We start from the raw sequence: 10,099 nt of genomic DNA on the forward strand, positions 1-10,099 counted from the left end.
GTTTTTATGTGAGACATCATAAATCGTGTCCCATATGCTTCGGATATGGGATCGATTATATGTGCTGTAATATTCATCCATTCTAAATTTTCCAAATGCGTAGGGCATTAAGAGGGAAAAGGACTAGAACTGATATGACTAAAATGATTAAGCAATTGTCGAGGACAATTTGAGGTTTACCAAAGATTGGTTGCTCATGGACACTTGGAAGTATGGTGTAAATTTTGGAAAGGACCATATTGACATATTCTGAAAAGAGGAAAATCTTGTTTAGAAGTGATAGTCAAAATGGGAATATGGAAATGTTTCCATAAGTGGAAGTCGTTCTTTAAATCTGTGTAAGATTAGAAAACTTAATGCAAGAAGGATGTTCAAAGGAATGTACTTTGAATTGAGACTTCATTCTCCATGGAATTGCTCTCCATTGGAATACTTTGTAATGTCTGTTGCCAAGTCTCTATGACTTTTGTGCATAATCATTGCATATAAGTTTAGAATCTAACTGATTACAATAAATGGCAAGAATTTGATATTCTTACATTTACAGTAAGGATTTGGGATTGTGAAATGAGCATCATTAAAATATTGTCAATTGATGTATTTCACAAGGTAAGGACCATAAATAAACATAGTGTGCATGCTTGGAGCATGGCATAGCTATTGTTTAGACAAACATAATGTGCATGCTTGGAGCATGGCATGACTATTGTTTTAATTCAAGTATTGGGTTGATTATTCGAAACATTATACAATGAATAATGAGTAATCAATATGGCACTCAAAGTTTTGGGGCCATATAGGATTAGTATTATTCTTGTGTTTTACTTTGCATGTTTTGACTTCTCGAATAAATAGGTTATTCAAACCATCCACAGTCAATCATACTTTGGAAGTAGGTATTGAGGCAAGACTGTCATGAATGGGTCTGTAGTTTGTCTAGGTGTTTTAGACATCGCTGCAGTGTTCATGAGTGCTCCTGGAATAAGATTCGAGTATTGGATTAAACCCACGCTCATTAGAATCACTTCATGGATTTTATCACGAGTGATCATGAGACGATAATATCTTATGTTCTTGAAACTAACTACCAAGTTCTTGCCACTTACTGTAATTTGTTAGATTCTAAACTTATATGCAGTGATCCTTTTGTAATGACTATGTACACAAGTCACAGAGACTTTTCCAATTACAAAACTTTCCATTGGAGATTGTTACAAGATAATTCCATAGATCCGAAGTCTCATATTCAAAGCACATTCCTTTGAACATCCTTCTTGCATAAAATTTTCTAACTTTCTCATAGATTCTTGATATCCAACTCCCATTATGGAAACATTTTCATATTTGCCAGATGACAACTCATTGTTAATAGAATCCTGTGTATTCATAATAATGTCAATATGGTCCATCCATTACTATACTTCCAATTATCCATAAGCAACCAATCTTTGGCGAACCTTGGATTGTTCTTAGCAGTTGTTTAATAACTTTAGTCATATCCAGTTCTAGTCATTTTTCCCTCTTAATGCCATAGGCATTTGGAAAATTAGAACACATGAATATTATAGCATGTGCAATTGATCCTATACTTGAAGCATATGGGATACAATTCATAATGTCTTACATAAAGACATGATACTTGACCAGTCTTTTGCTATAATATTTCCATATATAGAATTTCCAATGTTGAAGCATTTCAACATGGTATTCATATACGTCCTTGACTAAATTTGATTAAAATCTCAATCTAAACTTTTAGAATTTAAATGAAGTATAAGTTCATCTCCCTTAATTATAGCAAAACAACTTTTCAACCCTGCAACATTGCGAATTGAAAACTTTGTTTTCTATAATTAACATTGCTAACTTGCAACACTTACCATAATTGTAAGGTCCTGAAAAGGATCTTTACCAATGATCAAGCAACAAACAATCACAAAAGAAGAATAAGATGAAAAGAAATCGAGCTTGCACACGTTTATATTCAGAAAAACGTCAGGTACAACTCGATGGAACACTTCTGTAAACGCAATGGCATCAACAACCACACAATGACCTACACCTCCACTATTTATACTAGACAGGACCGTAAACGAGGTTTACGACCGTAAACAGGGTTTACGGTCGTAAACACACATAATGACCAAAAATACATATACAACTCACAAACAGTATTACAAACTCATGCCGAACAAAATAAAATGAAAGCCTAGACCAAACCATTTACTGGACCCTTCAATCTCCCCCTTGGTTTGGTGCTAGCTTGGACTCAGCTTTTGTCGACCACCAATACATCGGATTTTCCCATAGCTCCGTTCCACATCTCTTTCTCGATAATTTCGGCCACCATCGAAGTCTACTCCTTTGCAACGGGCTCAAAAATGTCTTCAGCCACCTTGATCTGATGAATGGAGAGCTGATGTATATCCCACTTGCCAAATTAAAGCAAATCCCTCTTGTCATACAAGCGGATACAATCGTCTTTAAGCTTGATGACAGCAGCAGCAGCAGATTCATCAAACACCCAGTATTGCATGGATGCGAGAGATCCATCTGGATAATTTTGAAGAACGGGAACCTGTTTTACTTGAGCAGTAGCGGGCCACATCATTGATCGAAGTGGCTGACTTGTTTTGGGATCAATGGCGCTAGGATAAATCTTGATAATAGACTCTACAGTCTTCATTGAAGGGAAACCCTTAGCTACTTGATCTTCCAAAAATGATTTGAACTGAGTCGCCCTGGGATTGTTTGATGGATTTGAGAAAGGAGCTTTAGACAGCTCCGTAAGATCAATCCTAGTAAAGGAATGAAAATCGTGAGCATCTTTGTATAATTCAGTGTTGCCGCTCTTTCTTCTCACCATAAACATATTCATTGTGTCATGAAATCCCCACGAGATGATTCCTGACCTATCACCATAAACGTCTCTGAAACGATGTTCGCCCAGATCCGTAACGGTGATCTTTTGTTGATCCCAGGGGGCATTATGTTCTGAGCTCCTTTTGAATAAAATTTGACCCTTTTCAGAGCTTTGTCTTCGATAAGTTCGGCCACTTGAATATTGAGCTTTGTATTCTCAGTCTGAAGGTCTGCGACCTTGATATCAAGCTCAATATTTCTCTGATCTAAATTAACATTTTTCTGATTAAGAGCATCGATCTCTTGCTGGAGTCCAAGAAGTGAAGGATTCTCTTCTCCTGAGCTGCCACCCCCAATAGAAATTCCTTTGCCATGTGAGGGAGGCGTTGTGAGTTGTTCTCTGGCCAAAAACCTGGCTAACCTAACCGAGGCAGCATCATGGTCGGCCTGGGAGGAGAGAAATCTGTTGGGAAGGAAGAGCCACCAGCTTCAAAGAAGGTACTAGGACCTTCACTGATAGGTTCAGATGAGATGATAACTGGAGTTGTTGTTGGTTGAGCTGTAAAACTTTGAAGTACACTAGAATCAGGAATTCCCTGTCTAGGGTCGAGTCTTCGTCTTTTAGTAGGAGGTAGAGGAGAGGCTTGTGTGGCTGGGTGATCACTTTCCAATGGCGCAGAAGTATGTAAAACAACATCAAGGGGAGGAATCCCTGACGCAGTCACCATAGGAATTGCTATTTCCGCCGATGGATTGGTGGGAGGAGGCGTAGCTTCGAGAACGTCTTCTTTTTCCCTTGTCTCTGTTGCTGGATGAGCAACTTCATTGACATTGTCAAGCAGCGTGTTGAGATTTACACTGGTCAAGAAATCTTCATTACTACCAAAGTTTAGAGGAATTTCATCGTTGTCGAATCCTGTGAGGTTGAGGTCTTCGTACAAATCTGTTTCCGTTCCAGACCCCTCATTGTAGTCTCCTTGAACCTGAACAGATGTCAATTCGTGTTCCTCAGCTACTTGAGCATTAGCAGCTGGAGTTTCTTCTTCATCATGATCTGAAACTGTGATGACATCTTCAGAAACAACTCTCTCGGAGGAAGTGGGCTCAGATGACGTCTTGTCTGAAGTCCCATGAGATTCGGAAGATTCATTTATTTCAGCGAATTTTCCAAATTTCACGAGAGGATGTAAGCCCTGGAAGATGACTTTGCCCTTTCGATTCTGCTTGATTAGACCAATAGTGTGTGGGTCTAGTGACTTTATATCCAGCTTGTCACCATCTTTGATCATCTTCAGGAACTGGTTGTCGATGAACGTCTGAATAAATCTCGGATATAGCAAGAATGCATCTCTGGTCTCCCGGCTTATAGCGTTGATATTCACCAAGAATTCATCCAGAATGAACTTTGAGAAGTTGAATTTGATGCCAGCCGCCAATGAAACGATTGCCCCTGTGTTCCTGAGAGAGATTTCATCAGCTCCTGATCTCCTCCCCGAGATACAGCTCACGAACACATGTGCTAAAAATCTCCAGTAGGGAGGCAAAAGCTTCTTCACCGTGGGAGGATAGATGCCCTAATAACCCATCCTTCTGAGAATCTTTTGAACATCATCAATCCCAATTTCAGTAGGAAAATCGGGTTGATCATCGATCAGCAATGTGTCTCTGATATACTGCTCCGTGATTACGATCTTGCATCCTTTGACCTTAGCTTTAATAGCAATCGCACCAGTTTCTTTTGACATCTTGGCCGTCTGCCAGAACTCCCGGACAATGTTCTGATAAATGACAGGATTCACAGTGATGGCACAAGCTAGGCAACATTCTCTTAGTCTGTAGATCATTGATTTGAAGTCTCCATGTGCAACAGGAGGTTCATCCAACACAATCGCCAGGTTGTGCATGTCAGCAAACTTAAGATTCGCCATTGATCTGCACTAAACAAGCCAAGTAAGAAAACAAAGTATTTAAACAATTTAAAGCTTTAAGTTTTCTTAATTAAACAATTTTATTTTGGCCTTAAGAATAATATTTTGATCAAAAATTGGAGTATACGGTCAATAATGGTCAAACATCGAGTTTACGGTTCAAAATGGTCAAACAGGGTTTACGGTCCAAACTGGTCATTTGACTGTAAACTGAGTTTACGGTCGTAAACTCAGAGGAGTTTACGGTCGTAAACCCAAAGTGAGTTTACGGTCGTAAGGCCAAAAAGTGTTTACGGTCGTAAGGCCAAAATGAGTTTACGGTTCTTGAATCTCCCCAAACCGTAAACCCTCCCAGAACCGTAAACGTCGACAAACACTTAAACCCTGATTACTCCTCCAGTTTAAGTCAAAACGATGAACAAGTAGCATATCCCCAGTCGGTTTTAGCATACCTTCGAAGTGGACTAGTTGATTTCACAAAAACTCACAAATTTTTTTCGAGGAGAGAGAGTAGAGAGAGAAAGGGAGTTTGCGGCAGTAAAAAGGGAGAAATGGAGGTGAAAAGGGGTTTACGGTAATAAGCCCCACCTTTTATACTTCCTTCGAGATTACCTGTCTCCCACACAGTCTAATGCACAGTCCAAATCCCGATTAAAATTTTTAAGAAATAAAACTTTTGAGGATATTTAAAATAAAAGTAAAATTAAAATTAAACTAAAAATAAAATAAACTAATTTCTAAAATTTAAGAATTAAAGGATTTAAAAATTAAATTTTTGACAATTATAAAAATAAAATAAGAATAAACAGAGACAAAATTTTATCTAAAAATTGACTGAAAATTTTCTTGTGATACTGGGATCAAAGTTGTTAGACAGCCTTAATCCACTTGTCGGTACCTTTCATCTTCACATCTTTGTCTGGTTGATCGCCGGTATTGTGGTCCACTTAAACACGAAAAATTGTGACAGAATTAGGACATACTATTAATTATAAGACAAAGTAATCCTAAGTTCGTAGATAATATTTCCTAAGGACCATTCAGCTGACGACGACCAGGGATATTGTTGTCCACCTAAATCGAGCAACGAGATCTATAGACAATCTGTAAGTGTTCAATTGTTAATTGTAGTAGAACATGGTTCCCGCTTCCTGATATGCTCCAGTAATCAAGAACTTCCAGAATACTCCTTACATCGGGTAAGCAGACAATCATTAAGAGAGAAGATAGATTTAGAATGCATATGCTATACACCCAGGTCGGATCTCTTCCAATCACGCAGAGGGTGAAACATATGACTAACTGAAGTTTTAGAGGGATTGAGAAGAAGAATGATGCATATACTGTGTACAAGTTCGGATTGTGAGTCGCGCAAAGGAGACAGTATATGGCTAACAGATAGAAAGAATTGCATAGATAGAAGATGCAGAGAAATAGAATTGCATATGCTACAGTCCAGGTCGGATTTTGAGTCACGCAGAGGAGATAACATATGACTAACAGACAGATAGAGAAAGAAAACAATTTTCTACAGACCTAACTTATCGGAATTCACCAGTCACCCCATCAATATCGGAATTAAGGATAGAATCCGCACATCGAGGAAAAGTTAATCCACGGTTCCAAGTACAGGTTCTTTAATGTGACCAGTAGATTTCCATATATATCTCCCTGCTCAATCTATCCAAGCGTCGTATTGTCAGGCTAAACGGATCTAAGTAGGTCAAGATCTGTCAAGTCTATGAATTCCTTAAGTTCAACTCTGCCTAGTCATGTCCATTTAGAATCTTTCGTGCCTACCAGCGCATCGAACACAGAGCCTAGACATTTCAGATCCAGTCCCTTACACAGATTCAGATTGCCTGTTATCACATGATTATATCACTTCCCAATACTATATCAACAAGAAAAACTGTAATCGACAATATTTTTGATTTTTCTGAATTTTTAATGTTTTTTGGATTTTTGAATGTTTTCTGAAAAAAAATAAAACAGAAATAGCACTAACTTTGGATTTTTAAATTTCTAATTTTTTGTTTGGTTTTTGTTTATTTATCCCCCTAAATTTGTGCATGGGAGAGAATGAAATGACTAAAATGTGCAAATTTAAACGAACTTAACCTAAAAAACAAACTTAATCCTCAAAACGAATCATTTTTAAAAATCCCACAAGCACATCGAATCGAGCTTTGTTAAAGGGCTTGGTGAACAGATCCGCCACATTATTTGGAGTGGGAACCTGTTCTAGCCTAATGAGCGATCGCTCATAACAATCTCTGATAAAATGAATTTTGATATCAATGTGCTTGGTTTTGGAATGTTGGACCGGATTTTTAGTGATTTGAATTGCGGCCTCATTATCACAGTGAATTGGGGTTTCTAGATAATTCAAATCGTAATCCAACAGCTGATGTTGGATCCAGATAACTTGAGAACAGCAGGCAGATGCAGCAACGTATTCCGCTTCTGCTGTTGAGGTAGAGACGGTATGCTGTTTCTTGCACTGCCACGACACCAGCCTATCGCCAAGGAATTGGCACCCTCCTGATGTTGATTTCCTATCAAGCTCATAGCCTCCATAATTACTGTCAGCAAAAGCATATAAATCAAATTCAGAATTTTTTTGGATACCAAAGACCCAATTTTGGGCTGCCTTTGATATACCGAAAAATTCTTTTGACAACAATAAGATAAGAGAGTTTAGGATTAGCCTGATAGCGAGCACATTGACAAACTGCAAACATGATGTCGGGACGACTTGCAGTAAGATACATCAACGATCCGATCATCAACCTGTAGTGTGTCTGATCTACAGATTCGCCATCAATATCTGGATTCAGCAGGGGTCTTTCGTCCATTGGTGTTGATGCAGGTTTTGCGTCTTGAAACCCGAACTTCTCAAGAATATCCTCCACATACTTAGCTTGATGTAGCAGGATTCCGGTTGAATTTTGTTTGACCTGAAGCCCCAAAAACATGGTCATTTCACCCAGTGAACTCATCTCAAACCGCTTTTTCATCACGCCTTCAAACTCTTTACAAAGCTGTGGACTGGTAGACGCGAAGATAATATCGTTAACGTAGATCTGGACTAGTATCTGATCATTACCAACATGCTTGATGAATAAAGTTTGATCAATAGTGCCGCGAGAGTATCCATGCTCGAGCAAGTGCTTTGTTAGAGTCGCATACCATGCTCGAGGAGCTTGATGTAACCCATACAACGCCTTGTCCAACTTGTAGACATGATTAGGGAACTTTGAGTTAACGAACTCAGGGGGTTGGTCAACATAAATTTCTTCCTTCACCTTGCCATACAAGAAGGCAGTCTTGACATCCATTTGGTAGACCGTGAAGTTTATATAGGAAGCATATGCGAGAAAGATACGAATAGCCTCCAATCGAGCCACGGGAGCATAAACCTCAGTATAATCAAGACCCTCAATTTGTCGAAACCCGCGAACCACCAACCTTGCTTTATTGCGCACTATTACACCAGAATCATCTTGCTTGTTTCGATAGACCCAACGCGTGTCAAGAGATCTTTTGCCCTTTGGTAACTCAACCAACTTCCAAACCCCGAGCTTTTCAAACTGATTTAGCTCTTCATGCATCGCATCTACCCAGCTGGGCTCATGCAAAGCCATGTCAACGTTCATGGGCTCTATTTGAGATATAAAGCAAGAATAGAGACATGCATTTACATCTCCATTCTGACTTCTAGTTTTAACTCCGTCACCCAGCTGGCCAATGACGTTATCGATCGGATGATTGCGTTGAGTTCTTGAAGGAATGTCTTGGCTGATATCATGGAGTGAAACAGGAAGAGTGTGAATGTTGAAACCTCCATCATTTGCTGATTGATCCACATTGGATGGATCTGCTACAAACTCATTAGCAATTTCTTCAGGAAAGAGTAGTTCCATAAAAGTTGGATTGACAGCGGAAGCATCTCTAGACATGAACTCTCTTTCAATAGGGGTAAGAGGTGTAGCATCAGCATCAGGGGTTCCATCTTGAACTTTAGACTCTGGACTAGTAGGTCGATCAGATGACTCCCCCTCAGGTGGAGCAGAGGACGCCCCCTCAGATGGAGCAGAGGACTCCCCCTCAACCGTTCGAGGTCTGTAAACAACTTCTTCGTCTTCGTCTTCAGAAACAATCTTCGAACCAGAAGAGGATCCATTCGAACCATCTGAAGACACATTTAAGGATTTGAAAAGCGATGTGTAATCAAATTGCCAGTCAGGACCCACTCGAGCGTCTGTTTCATTCTCTTCCAACCAGAGCACGTCATAGGATTCAACAATCTGCTTCGTCTTCTTGTTGTAAACCCTATACGCGGTGCGCGCAGCATATTCTATAAAGTAACAATCATCGGCTTTGGCATTGAATTTAGGGTTGGATTCCAAGTGAAGAAGGGTGCAAGGGCAGCCAAATACGCGGAAATGGCTGACTGAAGGCTTGTGTCCATAGAGAATCTCGTACGGTGTCTTCATCTGTGCTTTGTTGATTAGAACACGATTCTGTACATAGCAAGCAGTGTTAATCGCCTCGGCCCAAAAGCAAACAGGTAATTTGGAATCACAAAGCATTGTACTTACGGCGTCTTTTAAAGTTCTATTTCTCCTTTCAGCAACGCCATTTTGTTGAGGCGTGTGAGCAGAGCTGTATTGACGCACGATCCCCTTTTCTGCGCAAAAATGGTCAAGAACTGCATTCTTGAACTCAGTTCCATTGTCAGTACGAAGCGCCTTCACTTGGTTGTTGGTTTGTTTCTCAATCATCACAATGAACTTCTTTATCAGATCAGCAACCCCCACTTTGTTGGATAAGAAGAAGACCCACGTAAACCGAGAGAAATCATCGATCACAACTAGACAGTACGAGCTTCTGTTGATGCTCAGGACGTTGACCGGACCAAATAAGTCCATATGCAATAATTGAAGCACCTGACTAATTGAATTGACTTGCTTGGGCAGGTGTGGTTTTCTGTGATGTTTTCCTTGAGCACAGGACACACACTTCTCAAATGTAATAAAGTCTCTGACAGGTAAGCCTCAGACCATCTCATTCTTAGCAAGGCGATTCAGGTTTTTCGCGTTAGCATAACTGAGCCTTCGGTGCCACAGCATTGCGTTTTGTTCGGAGACTTTTGAAAATAGGCAAGTGACTTGTTCAGGGATGTTGTTGTTCATGTCAATAATGTAAGCATTCCCATCCCGCTTAGATTTTACGAGAATCCACTCTTCCGGGATGACAATGCCTGGCTTGAGAATCATGCATTCTTTATCGGTAAAATGGGTAGA

The sequence above is a fragment of the Lactuca virosa genome, chromosome 4, assembly GCF_052849685.1.
Source record: "Lactuca virosa cultivar CGN04683 chromosome 4, Lactuca_virosa_CGN04683_v6, whole genome shotgun sequence".
Taxonomy (NCBI): Eukaryota; Viridiplantae; Streptophyta; class Magnoliopsida; order Asterales; family Asteraceae; genus Lactuca; species Lactuca virosa.